The 21,463-nt window shown below is 42.2% G+C and overlaps 1 protein-coding gene across 4 annotated transcripts in view; it reads left to right on the forward strand.

The window, feature by feature from the left end:
• The first annotated feature begins 699 nt into the window (after positions 1-699).
• The window catches only part of Mtus1 (microtubule associated scaffold protein 1), a 139,914-nt gene continuing 119,150 nt past the window's right edge, over positions 700-21,463 (forward strand). For 2 of the 4 annotated variants that reach the window (XM_041644443.1, XM_041644446.1), the window contains exon 1: positions 986-1,248. The gene's annotated coding sequence lies outside the window, so the exon portion shown is untranslated. Of the gene's footprint in view, positions 819-985; positions 1,249-8,152; positions 8,273-21,463 lie in introns of those variants that run through there. The other 2 variants (XM_041644445.1, XM_041644444.1) reach the window with 2 other exon arrangements.

Here is a 21,463-nt window from a genome sequence, read left to right on the forward strand (position 1 = left end):
TTTTTGGTTCCGGTCCTGGAACTAGCTCTTGTAGACCAGGCTGGCCTCGAACTCACAGAGATCCGCCTGCCTCTGCCTCCCGAGTGCTGGGATTAAAGGCGTGCGCCACCAACGCCCGGCTCAGAAATGTTTTTTTATCTCTCACGGGAGGACTACCACTCTTAAGGAAAAGTTTGTATTAAAATATGCCTACTTGGGGCTAAAACTTCTTCAGTTCGTCCCAGAACGAGGACCTTGTCTTTAAAGAGGTCAGATCTACTCCGAGTCCCACTACCTTCCCATTTTTTATCTGAATACCTAACAGCTGGAGTCTCCTTTCCTTAATGTTTAATAGGTGCTCGCTAATAATCTGCTCAAAAGTCTGGGACGTGGAGCGCAGGTGGGACTCGTCCAGAGAGCAATCCTTACAAGCCCCTGCGCTGATAACTCGGGCAACTTTCCCACCTCCCAACCCCAAAGCAGTCCGTGGCCCACGAGAAGCAAGAGGACGGGGAACTCAGGCTGCGAGGACACCTACCTAGGAGGAGCGGATCCTCTCTCCGGCTAGCCTGGCCGATCCTGCGGCCTCAAAGCTGGGCACAGCAGAGCTTGGCTCGTCCGCGGGGCGTGAGTGGTCTGGGGACGCGCGGTGTAGCCAGGTGCGCAGTCAGCAGACACCGCATCGTGACCCACGTGGCAACAGGTGCAGCGCGCTCCGGGACCTACGCCCGGGGCTTCCGGCAAGTAGACGTACAGCCCTGGAGCCAGCCCGGGCGGGCGATCGCAGTGGAGCTCCGTGGGAGTCTTGGTGCCCCTAGGAACCCCGGCACGTCTCTCAGGTTAGTTTCTTGGGGGTGCCGCCCCCTGGTCCCCCACCTGGCCTTTGTCTGGGCTCCTGGAGCCGCCGCGGGCGAGGGGCGAGGCTGCCCAGCTCCGGACTCTCCGCCTTCGTTCCTCCCCCTGGTGGCCCAGGGCGGGGAGGCTGAAGCTTGGTTCTCGGTTCCCGCCTGGCCGCAGTCGCCACCGGGATACGGGTGCGAATCGGGGTCGAGCTGCGAGCCCCAAGTGTATACAACCTCTCGGGCTGGACCCGCCCAGGGTGCGGAGAGAGCCCAGCTCCAAGTGGTGGCTCTCAGAAGAGGGCTCAGGGCTGGCTTCCAGCCTCTGCGGGCAAGCGCGGAGTGGATCCCATTCCGCAGTTCATCCCGGCCGCGGTGGGGACCTCCGGAGAACGTGGAGCTCAGACGCGGCGACTGCAACTCACTCACGGTGACCGGACTGGCTTTCGGGGTAGGGGGAGTGGGCGGGTGTCCTCGGGGTTTTTTAAGTTGGTGGAGTGAGTGGGGAGGCTGGGCTCACGTGGGGCCAGCGCAGCTCCTGCGGGGTTGCGGTTGCTGTCACCTTGAAAGTGACCGAGATGGTGGGTCTACAGTAGATCCGGCGAACTGTCAAAAGTTTGCACCCTCGGCCGAAAGCCACCCACCAGGCTCCGGACCCGGCTTTGGGCTTGGCAGCTTCAAGCTTCCGGCTGGGCGACTTGCCGGGGCCCATTCCCAGTTTAAGCAGTCAGTGCAGAAAATATGGGAGAAAGGGAATTGCTGCAGTTCTCCAGGTCCTTATGCGGGGTTAGTCCCTGCAGCCCGCGGGTATTTACAAGCTCTTTGGGAAAACCCTCCTTCTGGTCATCTTAATGACTACCCAATAGGGGACTTAGCTAGAACTATCTGAGGTCTTTAGGGTCCTCTACGAGGGTCATTTATTCACTTTTGTAATATTGACGAATTTAAGTTTTTAAAACTCAACTTTCATAGTGATACCCGTTTTTGCAAAATGCTATTTTTAAATTGTCAGTGTTCTAGGAAAGGAAATCCAGTGTATTTTGTTTTTCCAAAACCAGAGTCTTAGGCAAAACGGGAGGAAAGAGAGCTTTCATGTTTTGCCAGGTGATTGGAGTTCAATCATGGTATCAAATCACAGCGCTGTGGGGGTGGGGGTGGACTCCGGGGATCTGGAGACAACTTGGAAGGCAAAAAAGAGGCGGGGTCGTGTTCCCCTGAACCTATGACCTCCATAAGGAATGCTTTACAAATAGGTTATCAATTTAAATAATTCATCATCTCCCGTTGTCTCCAGCAGTTCCTTCAGGGCAATCTAGATTCTGTTGCGTGGGTGTGTTTAAACTCACTGTTTACAGATTCATTTCTCAAGAATTCTATTCCATAAGAAAAGTTATGCAAGCAAAATAAAACAAACCCCCATTCTCACCCTTTAAAAAAAAAGCATAGGATTTAGTTTAAAATAATTAAAGTAAGTTGTGTTGATTTTCCCCCACCTGTGCCACGCTGCCAACGTGCGCCCACCCCTTGTGGGGTGGATGGAGCCAAGAGTTTTGCATATAACAAGCACCTGGATTACCACAGATGTCTGCCCTCCACTCTCCCTGTCCCCCCCCCTTTTTAATTGTCTCAGTTAATCTCTATGACAGTGATTTCAGATTAATTTAATAGGTCATATCTGTAGTAAGCATATACATTTAAGCTTTTTTTAAAAAGTGTGTATGGATGTTTTGCCTGCATGTATGTCTGTATCTCAAGCATGCCTGGTGCCCAAGAAGGCCAGAGAAACCCAATCATGGAACTGGAGTTACAGTTGTGAGCAGCTGTGTGGGAGCTGGGAGTGGAACCCAGGTCCTCTAGAAAAACAGCCAGTTCTCTTAATCACCAAGCCATCACTCCAGCCCCCACCTGTTCCTTTTAAAACTGTATTTATGTGGAAAAAAAATAGTGTTTGGAAGAGGTTTGTGTCTTTTAATTAACTGTTAGAAATTCAAGGACAATCTTTGTAGTGATTAGTAGGATTATGAAATTCTGGGTCAGTTTTTGAGTAGAATTTTTTTGGAACTAAATTTGAGTTATTAGGATTAAGTGTTTGAAGAAGCATGTTATTTAGTGACTGCATTTGCTCTGACTTCAAAAGGAATGAATGGCTGATGTGTACAATTTTGTACATTCAGAAAAGAGTCAACCCCACCGTCTTTTGTCCTTTGTAAAATATTATTAAAAGTCCTCCATTGTATTAAGCCTGCAACATCTTAGTTTTTTGTTACAGTATATTCTATAGATGTGTCAGTTTACTTAACCTTGCCTTACAAGCTGAACTTTTCATTTGCAGTTACTGTTTTTAGATATGCTATTGCAACATTTATCTCTTTTAAATATTTTGTATGCAAGTTATGTGTCTTTAGTCTAATGTCCTTGGAAATCACAATTGGTGATTCAAAGTTTCTTGTAAAAACACTGACGTTTGGTTTCCAGAACTATTTAGTCAAACTAAATAGCTAAATAAGCTCTTTTAAACACAGGTTAGTTTTCCTTAAAAGGAAGTCTTATTGTCAGCTTTATAGGTGAACAGTGCTATCTCAGTATTTAACTTTCCATTTCTGTGACTGCAAATGTTATCAAGCATGTCACCTATGCTCCTTCCTAGTTTTTGTTTTTTTCTTTAGAGTTTCTCTGTGTAGCTCTGTCTTGGAACTCCTCCTGTAGACCAGGCTGACGGCGAACTCAAAGATCTGCTTGCCTCTGCCTCCTGAATGTGGGGCTTAAAGGTGTGTGACACTATGCCTGGCTAGTTTTATTTCTTTTTAATTCAATTAGATTTTTTCCTCTTGGAAAATTGGTATTTTTCTACTCATAAAAGCCTCTTTCAGGTTGTTGGCATACATCTGTTCATATCGCAGATATTTTTCCTCGATTTATATTTGCCCTATAAACACATTTATAGTTGTGTTGACTTACAGAAGTCTACTTCAGTGTTGTCAAACATGCTGGTTTTTCTCAAAATGGAATGTTAGTAGTTCTAAATCATTGTTTATGAGACACATATGGCTGTTGTTCCTTCTGGAACTCTGAGTTAGATTCTTTTTAAATCTGTCCCTACAAATTCAGTACTCTGGAATAGCTACTGTTGTGCAGTCTTTTTGCATGTGGCAATGAGAAATTGTCAAGTATGAATGTCCTTAGACATTCTTGGGGTTGGGGAAATGGCACAGTCTGCTTCTTCTAGAGGACCCGTGTTTAGTTTTCAGAACCCACATCAGGAAGCTCACAAATGCCTATAACTCCAGCTCCAGGGGAGCTAGCATTCTTCTGGGGCCCTTTGTAAGCACCTTTACTCAATCAGAACATTTAGAGAAAGTTTACGTAAATCTTGGGTGAGAGTTTTTCTGGTTCTCTGGGCCCGAGGAATCTTGAAATCATAGATTTTCCACGTAGTCACTGAGACTTTTTTTTTTTCCTCCTAGAAATCCTGCAATTATCCTAAAACTTGGGTTGAATATAATGAAACTCTTAGAATGTATCTGTAAACTTGACGTTTCTTGCCCTTGCCCCACCCTGAAGCTAAAGAGAGTGATTTGAGAGTCCAAATCTAGGTCATTCATAGCAGTGGTAGCACACACCTTTAATCCCAGCACCCAAACACCCAGGAGGCAGAGGCAGGCGGATCTGTGAGTTCAAGGCCAGCCTGGTCCACAGACAGGAGTTCCAGAACAGCCAGAGCTGCACAGAGAAACCCTGTCTCAAAAAAAAACTAATCAATGATAAACAAACCTCCATCTGATCCAACCTATGATTTTTGTCAGTGATAAGTCAACAAAGATCTATGCTTCCCTAGTATTTTGGAACAAACCTTTTAACTTGTTGGTTATTATCAGTATGGCTGTATAGTCTGTGAGCATTTGAATTCAGTGGTGGTATTGTAATGTGTTCTGTCCTATCAATAGAGCCAACAAGTCAATATTTAGCGATGCCTTTGCAGAAACCTTTTAGCTTGCACTAAATATTTTAAAGTTTATTTTATGTGTATGAACATTCAGCCTGAATGCATGAATGTGCATTGCATGCATGTCTGATGTCCATGGAGGTCAGAGCAGTGTCATATCTGCTGCAGTTGGAGTTATAGAGGGTTGTGAGCCAGCATGGGGGCATTGAGAGTTGAGCTAAGGTCCTCCGCAAAAAGAGCAAGTGCTCTTAGCCACTGAGTCCTCTCTCTAGCCCCCTAGCTGGCATTTTTATGTTATCCAAAGAGGTGAAATTGTGATAGCAAGGAACCTGAATGATCCACAATCAAGTATTTGTAATAGCATTAGGCTTGGAAAGAGACAGCGTCCTCACCGTTATCCCATAGCTACGTGACAATGAAGCATGTGTTTTTGGTTAGATCATGACTAGAGCATGCCTGTGATGCATGCCTGTAAATGTAGCCCTGGGGAGGTAGATGCAGTAAGACTGGGGTTGTTCGAGACCAGGGTTGGCTGCAAAGTAAAAAAGCATGGCCAGTTTGGGTTACACGAGTCTCCATCTCAAAAAGAAATTGTCAAAGCCTACAGAATTCTACGAATGCACATGTGATGTGATGGACCATCCACATGGACTATTCAGAGAACATGTCTTTAGGGATTTCTATGTAACAGCCCAAATGGTTGCAGATCTTACGATGACCAGAACATGTTTATTCTCCTGACTTTGTTGTCTCTTGTTCAGGTGAATTTATCAATGCAGTCGAAATCATGTACTTACAAAGAAACCATGTGTTATACATCAAAACAAAATAAAAATAAAATCCAAGAAAAATTTAAGTCTTTAGGATGGAAAGTCTTCCAGATCTGTGGCTCTGGGAATGATGAATTCTATGTCTCTAATAGTCCATTTGCAGGTTTTTTTATATGAATTGATGATACAAGTGTTTTCTTGTTGTCTATAGTTTACAATTTTCTCAAATTAACTTCCTACATAGTAATAGATTAAACATTTTTGTTTGCTTTGTTTTAGAGACAGTTTTTTTTTTTTGAAGCCTGTTCTGGAACATGCTCAAGACCAGGTTGGCCTCGAACTCACAGATATCTGTCTGCCTCTGCCTCCTGAGTGCTGGGATTAAAGACATGTGCCACCACTGCCCGGCAGATTAAAGGGGACAAAAGGCTTTCCTGAGCATGCACTAGCTCTATTATGAAAGCCTGATCTTCAATGACTTCACTGAAAGGAGCAAGTTATTAATTAATTTATTATTATTATTTTTATTATTTATTAAAGATTTGTCTCCTCCCCGCCACCACCTCCCATCTCCCTCCCCCTCCCCCAATTAACTCCCCCTCTCTCATCAGCCCGAAGAGCAGTCAAGTTTAAATCGCCCCTTTGGTACTTTCGGTAGGCTTTGGAGTGAGCCCCCAAGCTGAAAGTGAAGAACTACTGTTCATGGTTTGTGTTTGGGCATCTGAAGATGCCTCCGATAGGAGAGGGCACTCAACTGACAGACAGAGGGAGGAATGAGCCCACTAGTGACTGAAGATGTATGGTCCTCCTCTGAAGGAAAAAAGAGGCTACTTGCCATGGCACAGCTAGCCTGAAGTCTGTTTTTTGTTTTGTTAAGTAGTCTGCTTTGACAAGCATGTAGACTTTGCAGTCTCCATACTTTGCTTAGTTTGGTTCAGTATAATTAGGAATATGGATGTGACTGTTTTTTTCTTTGAAATGTTCATTTCCAAGCCAGATTACATAAAAGGCTGCCTTGATAGCAGTTACAGGTTTTGAAAGGACTTCAGTGTTACTTGAAAACAAGTTGTCACCTTTTCTTGTGGGCGGTTTTGTCATGATGATATGAAATATGACTTATGACTTTTACTTGTTCACTTGGCCCAAGATAAAGGAAAGAATGTGCATTTTGGGATGATATATTTGGGGTTTGGTCTTTACTTTGTAGAAAAGTACATACAGTAAAATTTTATTTTCCTATACAATGAGCCAAATTGCTTTAGATTGAGTCTAGAGGCATTTCACTTAATAGCCTCCAGACTCCAGATGTATAAGCATGCCTACAAATCTTTATCATAACAATTGTTTTGTTTTTTAGGACCAATCAGTTTTCCTTGGATTGCATTGTAAACTCCATATTAAAGAACAGTAAAAATGTGTTTACTTACATCTTGCCAGCAGATCCAAATCTAATTAATGATGTCAATATATATGCATTATAACCCAAATAATAAGAGAAAGTACACACCTTGCCTCCTAGAAAACTTAGAAAGGATTTTGTTTTGAGGTCGTGAAACTAAATATAATCTTAAAGGCATTTTAAGTTTCTCTTAAGACACCATTGCTTGCTTTTTGCATAGACTTTGTTTAAAAACTGAGCAGTGAAAGAATGAAGTTGGCATCCCCTATTTCTCAGACTAGTTGGAAAGGAGGAAAGAGGCTGCATGAAAATTGCTTCAAGCTGGGGCAGTGTGCTGGGAAATCACTGAGTTTGGTTTGTGTTGGAGAGTAGTGGCCGAGGCGCAGGGCAGGCTGATGGGCCTCAGCGAGCTGCTTTGGACAAGATGTCTAGCCCCCTATATACCTCAGTGTGCTTTTAATACAGATTTGTCCCTTGCGAATAAACTGTATTTTAGGCTGAATGCCGAACTCACTGTGTTAATTTGAGGGCTGATTGATTACGATTACCCTGATTACATTCCCTGAAAGCATTTCAGGGAAGCTTGTGTCCTAAATTGGCCTGGAGAAAGACATTTTTTTTTTCTGAGAAGTATCCATACTTAGAATAACAAGAAGAGGACGTAAGAGGAAGAAGTATAAAGAACATTCTTTTGTAAATGAGCATGTAGCTTAAAAAAATGTCTGCCAGTGATCGGTGACTCTTTACTGGTGGTCTGTTAGCTTATCGTCTATGCCTTTTGTACACTGGTAATGGGGTAATATTTAAGTCAGGTGTTATTTACACATACACCAATTTGAACGAAAATCAATTTCTTCACTTTTTTTTTTTAAGATTTATTTATTTATTAAGTATACAGTGTTCTGTCTGTATGCATTCCTGCAGGCCAGAAGAGGGCACCAGATCTCATTACAGATGGCTGTGAACCACCATGTGGTTGCTGGGAATTGAACTCAGGACCTTTGGAAGAGCAGGCAGTGCTCTTAACCACTGAGCCATCTCTCCAGCCCTTCACTTTTTTCAGATAAGCACTTCATAGGAGATATTCAAGTGTTTAGTGTCACAGAAGTTAATTTTCTTTTGTTCATCTTGTAAATTAAAGAAGAGATTTTACTTATTTTCAGTATTTCATGTGTATTAACGTTTGCCTGAATTTGCAGAGGCCAAGGGATGGTGTCAGGTCCCCAAGGACTGGAGTTAGAGATGTTTGTGAGACACCATGTAAGTGCTGGGAATCAAACCCTGGTCCTTCGGAACAGCAGTTAGTGCTCATAAAGGAGGAGCCATCTTTCTCCAGTCCATGGTAAATTTTTTTTGATGGTGGTTAATAATTATATTAAGTTGAAACTGTGTCTATTGTAAAACATAACTTGCTTAGCTATTCTCGTGGAATAAAAATAACAGCCAGTATAGATGTAAGCAATCTAGATAGGCCATTGAAACATAGACCTGCCCCATTCCCAACCTCTCTGTCAAGCTGATTGAATTGTAGTTACCAGAATACTAGCTAAATAACCTTGTACTATAAAAGTCAACTTTTATTACATACTAGACTCTATGTTGATATCGTATCATTCTTAGGCATGTTAACTAGTTGGAAATCTATTTACCTACCACTACTAACATAATCCTATAGGTTTGACTTGAGTGAGGATCACAGAAGACCCAACTTCCTGTTGAGTAACAAGGATTGGAGAAGTGAAAAAAAAAAAATGGATTAGAAAGGGCTGAGTCTCCCAGGATCTCTTATCTATTAAAAATGACTTGTTTTTTATTAGATGCTCAGTCTAGACTCCACATATAGAACCATGTCATTTAGACATATAGCTACAACTAGGTTTCCAGGCTGTAATCTAGATTTTTTCTTTTAAAAAAAGAGCATGAACAAAATCCCCACTGTTAGAATATTGTATTTAGTTTTGATCAGTTTCAAACCCTATTTGGAACTCTCCCTGTGGTCAGAATGCTGCGAGGTAGAGGGGCAAGGGATTCAGAAGGGCTTTAGCTTTAGCTCCCAGAGGGTGTTAGTATTTATGTTAAAAGAAATATTCTCACGGGAATTGTTAACACATCATTTATTACGGTCTCCACTATGTTGGAAACCATACTTGCTGTTTTGACCAAGTTTTGGTAAGAAACTTGGTATCTGAAGAATCCTCACAGGGGCTTGGTCGACCAGTTTATTCAGGAGCCTAGAGCAAGAGGATCATAAATTCAAGGCCAGACTGTGCAAGTAAGTGTGTCTGTTTTGAAATAAAACAGACCTGTAGTGATGGCTAGGTGGACTATGTTGCCCAGTAGGCATAAGATCCTGGATTCAATTCCAGAAACCTGCCCCTGGCAAATAGGTATTTCTTTTCTCTTTACGTTTTGAGAGAGTATCATTGCTGTGTCACCCTGACCGGCCTGGAACTTGTGTTAGCAGTCCAAGTCTGGCCTTGAACTAACAGAGAACCTCCTGGTTCTGCCTCTCTAGCATTGGGATTAAAGCTACGTGCAAGAGTTCTTTAAAAAATTCCTTTGTCAGTCACACATTTTCCTCATCAGACCTTTGCATGTGGCTTCCCTTACTTTTCTCTGAGTACTGTTTTACACTCTGTAAGTGTGTGACAAGAGAGTCGAAATCTCACGGTGCTGTGTGGGTTTGTACTTTGTGACTAACAAGTTTTCTAGATGATGTGGGAATTTGAGGGTGCTTTCCTCAGTTACAGATGCTAGAAGCACTTTAAGTCAGTTGTTCATTTCCTTTGTGTTTTTTCCCCCACTTTCTTCCTTTGCTTCTCTTACCCTCACCCCTTATTCAGTGTTACTCAGCAGGTGGAAAATGAAGGCAGCTCAACCTGTCTTGGATTCTGGAAAAGGATGCATTAGGAGCCCAGTACCAGAGAACAGGAAGGCACAGAGATGCATAGTCTACGTTCCTACGTAGTTATGAGGAGCCATTCTTGGGACAGCTGGCGCACCCTGTGCAAATACTTTTGCAGAATTAATTCTACCTGTGATAATTTATTATCATCTCCATTTGTGTAGACGGTCACAAGCTGACCATTTCTCTTGAACAGAGATCTGGTCTGTTTTCTCTTTGGAGAGCTCTGTATTTATAGTTTACAGAGGAATCCAGATGACTTTGCAGTCTGAGAATGCTCTCCCTCATATTTCACTTCATAGGGTTTGTGTTGAGTAGTTTCTGTTTCTGTGACATGTTCTGCTGGCTCACTGGGGTCTCTGATATTGAACTTGATTTACAAATTTGAAGTAGTATGAAATTTTTTGTTTCATGTTTAAGAACTATTTCTGTTGCTGTTTGGCGGTGCCTTATGAAGATCATAATGTAACTACAGAATAGGCTTAGTAAGTTCTGAAATTCTATTATGAATGTAAGGGTCCGGTCAATCAAAAGGGAATGGAGGCAGGGGAAAAAACATATTTATTTTTACAAAAAAAATTAGGCTATTTTATATCAAAGGTGTAATTGTTAAAAACGTGGGTTTTTTTGTTTGTTTTTGAGACAGGGTTTCTCTGTGTAGCCCTGGTTGTCCTGGAACTCACTCTCTAGTCTAAACTGTACTTGAATTCATAGATCTGCCTGCCTCTGGCTTCCCAAGTACTGGGGTTAAAGGCATATGTCATTACAATCTACTTAACATTGTAGACTTATAACTGAGAGAAAATTATTTTCTACTTATCCTTTTGTTTTGAGATAGCGGTTTTTTGGTAGCCCAGGCTGACCTCAAACTCACCATGACCTTGAACTCTTGATCCCTGCCTTAGCTTTCCCATTGCTGGGTTTGCGCGTGGATGCCACCCCCTCCTAGCACAACTCTTTATCTTGACTGACAAGGCTTCTCCGTCACCCTTCAGTGCTGAGTATTACTTTTCTTCTCCCTGTCTTTTAAGAATTGGGAGGAACAAAGCCAGCCAAGTCAGCAGTTAGCTGGTTTGTGTCACCTTGACGTCAGGTATGAGAACTTGGGGAAGCAGATTGTGTGTTAGAGTTGGTGAAAATGTCATGGGACCCAGAGCAGGTGCACATAAGAGAGAACATACACACTGGTTAGGCAAAGCTGGGCTCATGGCTTCTATCGTCTGTGTTGGTGGTGTGATTTTAGTAAGTTAACCTCCGTCCTCTGCCCCCCAGTTGCTTTCAGGATCTGAAGGGTAGTAGGAGTCTCTTGGTTATGCCACCACCGTGCTAAGTACTCAGGGGATGATCAATAGGAAGTAGTAAACCCACCTTGGTCTGTCTTAAGTCTCTCCTGATTCATAGGTAGATTTCATATAATTTCCCTGACTCAGCTTTGGCGAAGGTGCTGCCTGTATCTGCTTGTGCGTTTGTTTGTGGGAATTAAACTCCAGGCACAAGAGCCTAATACCTTTCTCTCTTTCTTGAAAATAATTGGTTTGTGTGGGGGATATTTAACCTTATTTATTCTTGGACTCCAGTTTTATCGCCTCTTGGTTTTGAGTGTTTAACTTGGTGAACTCCTGGTGTTTTCTTATGTTTGAGCTGGATCTTTTCAATCAAAACCGATGTTTCCTTCTTTCGTACAGCCTGTAAGCTATGTGCTGGTTTGCTACCAGCACATTCTAAAAGGGCTTAGGATTGAGTCATTTCTTTGAACCCATGTAAGTTGACTTTAAAATCCCGAAGACCCATCATCTCATCTTTAACCCTTAACTTGGTCCAAAATAAAAGACTTTTGATGGCAAATGACACTGTTTATGTAGACATACACTGAAGTGGGTGCTTTTGAAACACATCGTCTTATGTCCAAAGCACCTTAAAACCATTTCTATTCAGCTAGCACATGCACCAGCCCTATGGCTGGGCATAGCCAGTCATGAGAGTTACTTTATAAATAAGGACAGTGGAGACCACAGCTATTTGGATAAATGTTTTGGTTTTGGGCAAGTTAAGATAGCATTGTTCATTTGGTCTTCCTTCTAATACAAGGCTGTTCTTTCCAACAATGAGTTACGGTGCTAGCACCTCCTAAATATTGGCATAGAAGTGGAATCAGAGTTAATATGATAATATGCATATGTGAAAGTTCAGACAGCATAAGTTAACTTATTTTAAGCTGTTTTTTTTTCTATTTTTTAAAACTCGGCATGTAAGACAGAACGTTCAGTGTTGTGAGCCATTTAGATGAGTATCACACATGGGAAACTGGCAGCTGCGGATCATAACAATGTATTGCATTCCATTCAAAATTCTCCCTGCCCCTCAGGAGGCAGAGGTAGGAGGATCTGAGTTCAAGACCCATCACAGCTGCTCAAATTGTCTCTAAAAACAAACACAACAACAACAACAAATTCCCCTTCCTCCTCCTCTTCCAGCTCCTTCAAAGCTTGAGACAGGCCTTTGCTATGTAGTCTAGGTGACCTGGAACTCAAGATCCTTCTGTCCCAGCCACCTGTGTGCTGGGTGATAAATTCCATTTCTATCAGATTTTTTTAGTTTTCAGTTTACTTATTCAAAAAGATCTAATACAATTACATAAGAATATATATAATATAGAGGTTGTCTAATATATAGAGCACTGTCTGCTCTTCCAAAGGACCCAGCACCTACATGGCAGTTCACAATTGTCTGTAACTATAGTTCCAGAGGATCTGACACCCTCAATACAGGCAAAGCACCAATGCACATAAAATAAGTAAATAAAATTATATATACATATGTGTGTATGTGTGTGTGTATTTTGAGACAAGGCATCTCTGTGTAGCTCTGGCTGTCTTGGAACTCTCTCTGTAGATGAGGTTGGCCTTGAACTCAGAGATCAGCCTGCTTCTACCTCCCAAATGCTGGAATTAAAGGCGTGCACCACCACTTCCCTGGAAAGAATGATGATTTGAGTCACTTAATCGCCCCCATTTTACAGAATAACACTTCATCATTTTGAATGTGTTTTTTGAGCTGTGCAGAGAGACATGAACGAGACTTGGAGATAATCCCAGGTGAAAATTTAACTAGGAGGCGAGGCCAGCAGCCAGCTGGAACTGGAAGAAGCTAATGTCCCATAAGCCCCAGTGACGTCTGAGTCTAGGTCATGTCTTCTGGCTATAAAGATGACCAGGCCTTTTTTCTCAAGTGCCTGCTAAGGAATATGCATTGCTAGGACTTTCAAAGAAGACCCTTCATAGAGAGTGACTCTAACTTTGGCGGCACTATAAGTTAGATGTGTGCCTACCCTTCCATTCAAGACACTTTATGACCAATGGAAAATCTGACAGGTAATCATTTTCAAGACAAGGGTGCAGGAAGTTGATGTTTAATAAAGGTTGGGAGGGATAAGGTGAGGTGCCGGTTTGCATAACTACACATACATAACAACATTTTCCAATTGACCTTGGCATGATTTAGGTGGAAAATTATTTCCTTTTGACCAAGTGGAGTTTGCAAATCTGTAACAAGTACCTGGAGCTCCTGAGTGAGAAGCTGTTCATGGTCATTGAACACTTTTCCGGAAGAGCTTTTTGTTTAGCCATAAGTCTAGTTCACCCTCCTCACTTCAGTGACCACAAATAGGCATTTCTTTTTTTTTTCAAATATTTATTTATTATGTATACAATGTTCTGTCTGTGTGTATGTCTGCAGGCCAGAAGAGGGCGTCAGACCTCATTACAGATGGTTGTGAGCCGCCATGTGGTTGCTGGGAATTGAACTCAAGACCTTTGGAAGAGCAGGCAATGCTCTTAACCGCTGAGCCATCTCTCCAGCCCAAATAGGCATTTCTTTAATGAGCTGGATATAACTGACAAAAAGCAAGCAGTTCTTACAGGCATCATTTCCCTAACTGGACTATGTAGCCTTTGACCAGCCACACTTGATAAGCACTGGGTACAAACGAGTTGGTTTTATTTACTTTTGTAAGTACAGTCTGTCTGTATTGGCTCAATGCTGTCTTGGAACTTGAATCTGTTTTGACCCCGGCAGATGTTTTCTGATTTTCATCCTAAAAGACATGTTTTGATGATATTGTGAAAGTTGTTTATAATATGATATGATAGCCCTAAAGAATAAGATCTCAAACTTCTGTTGATCTTTACCAGGTTATTTAGGGCAGTGACTCTCAACCTTCCTAACGCTGCTACCCTGTAATACAGTTCCTCATGCTGTGCTGACCCCCAACCATAAAATTATTTTTGTTACTTCAAAGTTGTAAGTTTTCTACTTTGAGTCATAATGTAAATATTTGATAAGAAGGCTGATATGCAACCCCAAAGGGGTCATGACCCACAGGTTGGAAATCACTGACTTAGGTGTGTTATTTACAGTTGCTCAACAGATTGTTGCAGAATGCTGACTTAGATTCTCAGAAGTCTGTTGGTGGGTGATTTTGCTTTGTTCAGCTTCTGGCTACAGGGGGATCAAGGTGGAAATAAGCAGGCTGGAGCAGTAAAACTCGGAGAACAGTGGTGTTCATGTGTTTCAACTGGGTAGGAAGGATTAGTTGAAAAACAGATTCCAGAATGAGAACCAAGAAAAAACCCACTATGTTGGTCCCAACATGAAGTAGAAGATATGTTCCAGAAATACACTGCTGCTTATTGGATGAATGATCTTTGAAAAAAAATTAAGATTGGGTATGGTGGTAGACGCCTGTAAATCCCATCATTCAAGAGACTGAGGCAGGAGGATCTGAGGTTGAATTTTAGATCCAGCCTGGATTACACAGCAAGATCCTATCTCTCTGAAACACTTATTAAAAAGTACCATGAAGTCAAATGCCCCTAGTTTAAGTATGTAGCTTATCAGTTTTATTAAATACGTACTTGTGTAACTAACACATAATGAGACTTAAAACACCTCCCTTACTCTAGAAAGTTTTGTTGACCAGATGAACAAGTTGTTGGGCTTTGGTCATCAGTAATATAAGATTAATAATTAAGTTTGCCATACAAGGCTGTTAAAATAACAGTAGTAGGCCAGGCAGTGGTGACACACGCCTTTAATCTCAGCACTTGAAAGGCAGAGGCAGGCGGATCTCTGAGTTTGAAGCCAACCTAGTCTACAATGTGAATTCTGTGACAGCCAAGGCTACGCAGAGAAACCCTGTTTCAAAAAATCAAAACCAAATAACTGTAGTAGTCAACCATTGCCAGAAAGTTTCCAAGAACTTCATTTAGCTCTCGAACCCTGCTATGAGATGGGTTGACTGTTTGGTCACATTGTATAAGAGGGAAATGAGTCCAGGTTCATTTTGGTTTCCTAGCATGATGAGGTTCCGCAGTCAGTTTGGTAGCCTCGTGCCTGCCATGTCTGAGTGACTTTGGTCTCTATGACCATGTACACAGACTTCATCAAATGTTAGTGGAAAGAGGTAATTACTTATTTGAGATGGTGTAATGCTTAAATGCTTATAGTCCCAGCTACTCAGGAAGCTCCTGTAGGAGGATGATTTGAATCCATAGTTCAAGGCCATCCTAGACAACAACAAGGCTCCTTAAAAGTGTCACACATTTGAACTGGATTTACAGTCTACGACTTTCGGCTATTAACTCTGTGTCTATTTTAACATTTAAGAGGGGAGGAGGCATGAGGAAGGGACAGTCATGTGATTTGTCTATGTAAGGAACCTTTGGTGTGAGGATGCTTTGTGGACTTGGAGGAGCTGTGTGTGACTGTCATCTCTGTCTGTGGAAGAGGCCTGATGATCCCCCCATCTCAACCCACAAGCGGCCACCCATGGGCAGAGAAGTGGATGGACGTTGTATTGAAGGGAGTCCTGCCTGTCAGTCCGTCCGTGTTGCTGAACACTGTGTTTACCCAACCCTTTCTCAAGCACTTCTGACATTCAAAAACTTTGGATCATATTTCAGGCCCAATCCACAATACTTGTGAGCTGTTTTTAGGGAGAATCTTCTTTTTAAAAATTGTTTTTTATTTTGCTTATAAGGAATGTATCCTGATACAAAACAGTGTATTTGAGGTGGGCAACTTCCTAAAGGATCCCCCAGTTGCTGTTGCTGAGTTCTGGGTCTGGAATTCCCATTTTCACCTGCTATCATTAAGCTTTGTCCCCTTGCCTCTAGGACGCCCAACTTTTGACAGTGCTCTTAGTTTAGTTTTTTCATCTCTTGCCACTCTACAACTACAGAATCAGATTTAGTGCACATTATGGTTCTCTCAAATAGAATTTAGTTTTTCTATAACACAGCTTGCTCACAAATACTCAGTTTGCCCCTCTTGTAGAGAACAAATGATTCAACCACACACCTCTCTCTCTGCACACCCTGCACACCGCCTCCTCTGCAGGCCTCTTCCCTGTATGCCTCCCCTGCATGGCCCCCTTCCCCTCTACACACTCCTCTGTCCTCTTGTCTGTGGTGCTGAGTGTGGTGATTTGGTGGTGCCTGTTAGCAGGGTCAGCATGAACAGTTCTTGTTCTAAGGGTCCATCGGCCTTGGCTCATGTCTTCCTCTGTGTGTCTCTAGAGGGTGGGAGATTCCCCTCCCCCATAGCCCTACTACCTTTCTACTTTAGCTCAGAGGTTCCAGATGTTTGGTAGCAAAGTGTTTACCAGGATGCCTGACGTGTGGATTTACAATGTGCTAAGGTTTTCATAAGTCGCTGTTTACAGAACCCAAGCTAAAGGAGTCCTTTTCATCTGAAGTTGGGCACCCCATTTTATGCCAACATGGCCTTTATAATGTGATAGTGCTTGAGTTTGGTCTGGTGTGCCCTTTATGGTGGTTTAAAAGCTGGTATCCTCGTGTTGCCTCTTCAGAGTCCAGGAGGGGACTTTCATGAGTACACGAGATGAGCTGGGACCGATGGAAGGACTCACTGTTTCCTCATCCGCAGGGTGCCATCCTGACCGTGCTCCCCACATGCGCTGCTTGAAGGTCTGGTCACAGCTGGTCACATCCACTCTTGCAATTTTTGTAATTATTTCCTTATACTGTCTTGATTTCTTTATTGATTTTTTCCCCCTCCATGAAGGTGTCTTATTCACCATAAAATTATGTGCCCAGTCCTGGCCAAACAGCTGGCACATAGAAGTTTCAGAAATATTTGTTGACTGGAAGAAAACTGCTCTACAGAAAGGCTCCTCTGTTACGGGGATGAGGAAGCTGGCAGAATTACTATGTAAAGGGATTGCCTGAGTGCAGAAACCATTTTGCTTCTCCCGGACTGTTCTGAGCGCTGTGGAGCAGCTTCCTAGTTGGAGGCTCTTTAGTGTGACCAAGTGATATAAGGTTGATTTCTCTTGGAAGCCCCTTATATTAAGAGAATCGTTCTAGGGTAATTATTGACGAGGTTTGGATTTTGGATATTAAACTACACGTTTATGTAATGGTGTCGATTGAAGTCAGGTGCACTGTGGCACACATGCAATTCCCAGCATATAGGAGGCTGGGGCAGAATGATCACACATGAAGATCCAGACCAATCGGGACTGTATATCACAAGCAAACAGAAGTGGGAAAGTGTGTTACTCTTAACAAATCCACAAGGCTTTCAGAACAGCTTGCCTCTGACAACTAGCAGGAAATTAGTACCCCAAAAGAGAAATGTCATTTTACTTCTGATCCTTATACAGGATTGTTGAAATACGGATCGGCGGGCTGTGTCCCGCCACCCGGTTAGCTTTACCCGAAATAATTACACGGAAACTGTATTCTTTTAAACACTGCCTGACCCATTAGTTTCAGTTTCTTATTGGCTAGCTTTTACATATTGATCTAACCCATTTCTATTAATCTGTGTAGCCCACGAGCTGGCTTACCAGGAATGATCTTAACCTGCGTCTGTCTGGAGTGGGAGAATCATGGCTACTCCCTGACTCAGCTTCTTTCTCCCAGCATTCCGTTCTGTTTACTCCGCCTACCTAAGGGTTGGCCTATCAAATGGGTCTAGGCAGTTTCTTTATTAATAAGAAATCACTCCCACATCATTTCCCCTTTTTCTGTTTAAACAAAAAAGAAAGGCTTTAACTTTAACATAGTAAAATTACATATAGCAAAACAGTTATCAAGCAAGAATTACAGTTACAATATTTATATCTATTTTATCTTTTATCATAACTAAGGAAAATTATAACTATCTATTCATTCTTCAACTCCATTAAAGACTCCAGAAGGATATAATACTACCTAAGTAAACAAGAAATAAGAAAACTCTAGAAATGACAGAGACATCTTGCTGCCTGGACAGTCACCCAAAGTTCTTTTGTATGGTTGGGGCATCCATCTTCAGTCTTCAGGCCCATAGTATCCAGCAGACATTTCCATGAAGCAGGAAATTTCAAAGACAGTTCAGTCACTATCTGCTGTGTCCTGCAGAATGTCTCGCAGACTCTTTCATGAGTCATGAACCCCAAAAGACCGTCTCACCTTAAGGCAAGTTCAGCAGTCCTCTCTCTGTGGGTTCTCTGTGTCCATTTTATGCAACAGTTCAGGCAAGAGCAGTTTCTTGCCCAAATGGCTATCAAACTCCATAAGGATCCTCTTCGATGCCCATCTTCTTCTTGAAGTAGATTGGTGCCGCCAGGAGCAGAGTGTCTCATTGTCATGAAAAGTCCTAAGTTATTAAAACATTAAATGCCATATTCTGCAGTCTTTGAAATATATGAAGAATGTCTATCTAACTGAAATGTATCTCTATATATCTAGAAAATCTAACTAACATGACTACAAGCTTGACTATTATTGATGATTAACCATTAACCTATATTTCTTAATTATACATTACATTTTTAAATGAACTACACAATCACAATACCTTAATCAATATCAGAAATACATATACATCTAACAAAATTGACCTTTAAATCCATACCAATGCAAATTATTCATACCTATATCATTTCCCCGTTTAAATGTAAAAGAACATTTATAAACAATATTTTGGGAACATGGGCGCAGTTTTTTCTCTCCAAACTGCTTCCTGCTGAATGGGGGCGCTGTTAATCAGATCGTTTAGGGTGTAACCTGTGTGTCAGGTTCATCTCAGTTGGCAGTTGAGTGAAGTAATTTTGTGAAGATGTTCACAGCAACTTTTCGGGAGGTCGTGGTCTATCATACCAAATTGGGATAGAAGAAATCCACAGGGTCTGGTCCTCTGTGAAAACAAAAGAAGACCCTTTCCAAAGTATCATATCCTTAGACCCAAATTTTGAAATCGTAATACCTTTATATCCATTCTGGTTTAGCTTGGCAGCCCATGTAATGAAATGTCTGTCTGTACTTAGCTCCTTTACAGTCAAAAATTTTAAAGAAAACACAATGTACATAATCCAGACTCTCTGTGAATTTTCCATTTTTACGTGGCTTATTTTTTTTTATTTCTTTTAATCTCTTAACTATCTGTACTCTGTCTCTTTAAAGACTTTACCCTTTTTTTAAGACATTTACTTTATTCTCTATATTCTTATTCTTCTCTCTCTCAAGCCTATGTACATTCATCCAACACTGTGATCCACTGAGGTCTGTTATGTCTGAATCTGTTTTATTGTGAATCTGTAATATTTTTACTATCCAGGAGCATTTCTTAAAATGTTAAGCACTTCTTGAAAACTTAAGTTGCACCATGTACAGGTAATACGGTACCACCTGTGTCCTGCCCAGTCTAAACCTTAACTGTGCTGTTATTATGGTAATTACGGTAGTTCCTGCCAACCAGCACAGTTCAGCAAGGAGCAGCAGCTCCTGCCTCAGATCCATTTGGTGCCCCTGAGCTGTGCACAGTTCCAGGCACACAGCAAGTCCTCATTGGAGCCGCACTCAGTAGTTTAATTTTGAGACTGAGCATGCAGCACAGAAACTCTTTTTATCCAAGTTATAACCAAATCTGACACGCAGAGCACTGCGGAGTCTGAAAACATGTCTCTTCCACCATGCTCTTCTGCCTGCCTAAGCCTGATTCTGCCATCTGCCCAGGTGCAGGCGGGGAGCGCTGAGAGCACTCTCCTTCAGATCCCAAGCGGGAACACAAACATCCAGTCCCATAAAATCCATTGAAATGCTTTAAAGCCAGAGTTTGCACTGGCGGCACAGTCCCAAGAAGCCGCACTTTAAAATGACGCAGCTTTTTTTTTCTGCTGCTGTTGCCGAATCAGGAAATCTCTCTACAGCACGCCACCAACAAACAGCAAAAATCTGTGTTAAAGTCTCTCTCCCTTATTTTTAAGCCTTCTCAGGTTTTTAAGTGGATTTAGTCCATCACGTCGGGCGCCATTCTGTTGAAATACGGATCGGCGGGCTGTGTCCCGCCACCCGGTTAGCTTTACCCGAAATAATTACACGGAAACTGTATTCTTTTAAACACTGCCTGACCCATTAGTTTCAGTTTCTTATTGGCTAGCTTTTACATATTGATCTAACCCATTTCTATTAATCTGTGTAGCCCACGAGCTGGCTTACCAGGAATGATCTTAACCTGCGTCTGTCTGGAGTGGGAGAATCATGGCTACTCCCTGACTCAGCTTCTTTCTCCCAGCATTCCGTTCTGTTTACTCCGCCTACCTAAGGGTTGGCCTATCAAATGGGTCTAGGCAGTTTCTTTATTAATAAGAAATCACTCCCACATCACAGGATCAGAGTCATTTGGAGAAAGACAATGTGTAGATTATTTACTTAAAAGGGGAGGGGCGAGCCAGGAGGTGGTGGTCCTTTAATCCCAGCACTTGGGAGGCAGAGGCAGAAGGATGTCTTGAGTTCAAGATTAGCCTGATCTCTACATAGTGAGTTCCAGGACAGCCAGGGGCTACACAGTGTAATCCTGTCTTGAGAAACCAAAAACAAACGAGTTGGGGCTTAGAATTCTAGATAGTGGGTTGTTGTATATGTGTACCTCATTTCTTCCCGAACCTTAAGTGAGAATTCTTACTGTCTGCCTTCATTGATCTTTGAATTTTGAGCTGATCTCTCGTGTCCCCAGGTCTCACAGATGTAAGATTAGGGCTGATGTGGCCCTGGCTTTGGTTTCAGAACTCACTGGCTGCAACTGAGATTGCCTTTCAGTATTCTCTTGAAGATTTATTGCCAAGAGTAATTATGAGCTTAATATTTTGATTGACTTCTGCTTATCAAGTGACATTAAAGGCTATCCCATAACTAGGAGCTAAACTCTAAGGCTCTTTTCATGGAGCTGAAGGCTTTGAGTTAAACCCTTAGAAATGTTTCTATTCAAGCCCACAACAATCCATTCTAAGAATTTCCAAATTTGTTCTCATAAGCCCCACAGCATACATGTTAAATATTTTTGCTTCATAAACTATTACATCCTCTCTTCAAGTCTTCTCAAGGCCAAATTCTAAGATAACAATAGTTCCCTCTTCTTAACTCTCATTTAAGAGATGTAAAAAGTAGCCAGTACTGAGGCAGTGGGGAGAGGGAGTGAACTTGGCTGGGCATTTTCCTTCCGGAGGCCCACAATTCCTTTGTTTTTCCTGGAATACTCCCAAATTTAGCAGTCTGTAGAACACCCCAGCCCTGGAGGGAGTGGCGCACACTTGACGACAGAGGCGTACTGACATCAGAGCCA

This window comes from Microtus oregoni, unplaced genomic scaffold (genome assembly GCF_018167655.1).
Source record: "Microtus oregoni isolate MIOR12 unplaced genomic scaffold, Mior012 000096F_ref0000112, whole genome shotgun sequence".
Lineage (NCBI taxonomy): Eukaryota > Metazoa > Chordata > Mammalia > Rodentia > Cricetidae > Microtus > Microtus oregoni.